The sequence below is a fragment of the Panthera leo genome, chromosome A3 (genome assembly GCF_018350215.1).
Source record: "Panthera leo isolate Ple1 chromosome A3, P.leo_Ple1_pat1.1, whole genome shotgun sequence".
Lineage (NCBI taxonomy): Eukaryota > Metazoa > Chordata > Mammalia > Carnivora > Felidae > Panthera > Panthera leo.
Window position 1 is genome coordinate 73,587,052 of NC_056681.1, and position 3,302 is coordinate 73,590,353.

The following is a 3,302-nucleotide window of genomic DNA, read 5'->3' on the forward strand; positions in this document are numbered from 1 at the left end:
AAAAAAGAATGAGAATAGAGACTGACACCATTTGTCAAGCAAACACTCTATTTTATTGGAAGTCCACATATACACATACATTTCACTTTACAAAAAAAGCATCTATCTGGATCTCTTGCTTCCCTCTAATTCAATATAGGAGGGTTCTAAGGGAAATAAGAGGACAAGGTCCCCCTTCCAAATGCTGGGGCTGCCCTGTGCATCCCCAGGCCCCTGGCCCCATCCACAAGAGGTGGGGTTAGTGGAAACCCCGCTGGCAGCCAGCATGGGACACCCAGAGCCTATCCAGAGCCCTCATCACCAGCCAGGACCATGAACACACTGAGCCCTAGATGGACACAGAGACAGGCACCTGACTCAGGAGGAGGAGACAGGGTACCCGGGTGGTTGTGGTCAGCCTCACTCAGGGTCAGGGTCAGGGTCAGGGTCAGGGTCAGTGACAGTCTGGGCTTCAATCCCAGCTCCTCCTCCTCCAGGTAGCGCTATGGAGGCCAGGCCTTGAAGAAGTTAGAAATGTAGCTAACGGTGAGGCCAGCCACCAGCATCCCCTGCAGGAGGCCAACAAGGACATAACTCGATTGGTGCTTATGGTCAGACACATGGCTGTAGTCAACATAGGGTGCAAAGGCCATGAGGAAGAACTGCACTGTGGGCCCCAGAAGCTGTGCTCACTTAGGGCAGAGCCATGCCTGCCTGTGCATAGAGCACCACAAACATCCCAAAGGAGGAGTGTCCGGAGTAGAAAGACATTCTGGACTCGGTGATGTTACTAGGCTTTCCCTACACATCTTCTCCACATGCAGGTAGACAGAGCAGTTGAAGTGGCTCAAGTCAGGGTCACACTTAGCCAGGAAGTTGGGCCACAGATGGCCTATCATGACCTTGGCCAGGTCTGCCAGTGACTGACTCATTGCAGCCCTAAACAGGAATTTTCTCAACACCTTATAGAAGTCAGCCACTCTGTTGTTGAAGTTGGAGTGGGAATAGAGGCAGTCTGTGTGCACCAGGCAGGCCTCCTTGGTTGAGACAAGGATGATGGTGGCTGTGATGGTGACCTCTGGCCATGAACTCGTGGGTGTCTGGACAGTAGGCATACCGGATGGAGTCTTCTCTGCAGTAGAGGCCATGCTTATATGGAGCGTTCACAAGAGTCACGATGGCAAAAGGCAAAGAGGCCCCATTCCATGCCACCTCCGTGACCCCCGATGCCAGTCCCAGTGCATCCCATAGCACCCTGACCGGCCACAGGGTCACATGGCTGCTGAGCCAGTAGTATATGCTTTATACATATTTAAAACCAAATGGAATTTAAAACTCTGGTATCTGTAGAACAATGAACAAACCATACTTATTCATTAAACATGTATTTCCATTAGAAGTATGTGCCAGGCAGGGGCGCCTGGGTGGCGCAGTCGGTTGGGCGTCCGACTTCAGCCAGGTCACAATCTCGCGGTCCATGAGTTCGAGCCCCGCGTCAGGCTCTGGGCTGATGGCTCAGAGCCTGGAGCCTGTTTCCCATTCTGTGTCTCCCTCTCTCTCTGCCCCTCTCCCGTTCATGCTCTGTCTCTCTCTGTCCCAAAAATAAATAAACGTTGAAAAAAAAAAATTAAAAAAAAAAAAAAAAGAAGTATGTGCCAGGCAATGTGTTAGGTGTGTAAGAACTAGGTATACAGTGAGAGAGAAGATAAACTTGCTTCAGAAGATGGCAGAGGAGGAAGATCCTGAGCCACCTCTTCCTACAGACACACCAAGGCTACAACTTCATACAGAACACCTTGCTCCGAAAAAACACCTGAAGACAATTAAAAACACAGTGGTGCTGGTAGGCACCGCTTTTCTTGCCCTCCTTCAGCCTTCCTGGCCAGACACTGGTAGGCACCAATTCTGACACTCTCCATCACCTTGTTAGCACCACTGGCTCTGCCCTGGCATTCCCCTGTGGACCCATCCTGCCCAACATGCCCACTGTAGGTGCCCCTCCAAAGAGGCTCCCATCCTGCTACACCCAACAGGCGGCCTTGGCCAGGACCAGTACCCCTCAAAGGTGACACCTGCCCCAGAGAGGAAGAGCAACAGTAATGGCCTGGCCTCATGGTCGGACCATACCATGGGCTAACCCCACCTACCCTCATGCCTACAGCAGCCATAACTGGGCCTCTAAGCTGTCCAGGCCAGGGTCAGCCCTGCCCACCAGTGTGCCTGCAGCAATCAGCCCAACCACAACAGGAGGGCTCATGTAGCCCATATAGGAAACACTCCTGGAATGCTTTATTCTGGTGACTGGGAGGATTGGGCTTCTGGGCCCCACCAGACTCCTATGTAAGGCCACCACCTTCGAGACCAAGAAACATAGCCAACCTACCTAGTACATAGGTATCAACAGTACAAGTCAGACAAAAAAAAGAGACAGAAGAATATGTTCCAAATGAAAAAAAAAGAAGACCGAAAAAAAAGAAGACCAAAAAAAAAGAAGACCATGGAAAACAAAACAAAACAAAAAAAACCCCACAAACAACAACAACGACAAAAACCTAAATGAAACAAGTTCAAAGTAATGGTCATAAAAATGTTCACTAAACTTGGGAGAAGAATAGATGAATTCAGTGAGATATTCAAGAAGGAGATAGAAAATATAAAAAAGAACCAATCAGAGCTGAAGAATACAATAACTGAAATGAAAAATATACTAGAATCCACAGCAGATTAGAAGGATGCAGAAGAACAGATCAGTGATCTAAAAGTCTATGTAATGTAGACCAATGGAATAGAACAGAAACCCCAGAACTAGACCCACAAACGTATGGCCAACTCATCTTTGACAAAGCAGGAAAGAACATCCAATGGAAAAAAGACAAGTCTCTTTAACAAATGGTGCTGGGAGAACTGGACAGCAACATGCAGAAGGTTGAAACTAGACCACTTTCTCACACCATTCACAAAAATAAACTGAAAATGGATAAAGGACCTGAATGTGAGACAGGAAACCATCAAAACCCTAGAGGAGAAAGCAGGATAAGACCTCTCTGACCTCAGCCATAGCAATCTCTTACTCGACACATCCCCAAAGGCAAGGGAATTAAAAGCAAAAATGAATTACTGGGACCTTATGAAGATAAAAAGCTTCTGCACAGCAAAGGAAACAACCAACAAAATTAAAAGGCAACCAACGGAATGGGAAAAGATATTTGCAAATGACATATCAGACAAAGGGCTAGTATCCAAAATCTATAAAGAGCTCACCAAACTCCACACCCGAAAAACAAATAACCCAGTGAAGAAATGGGCAGAAAACATGAATAGAC

General features: G+C 47.7%; 1 pseudogene; it reads right to left on the reverse strand.

Moving 5' to 3' along the window:
- Positions 1–281: 281 nt before the first annotated feature.
- Positions 282–2,236, reverse strand: LOC122215231 (annotated as a pseudogene).
- Between the last annotated feature and the right edge of the window lie 1,066 nt (positions 2,237–3,302).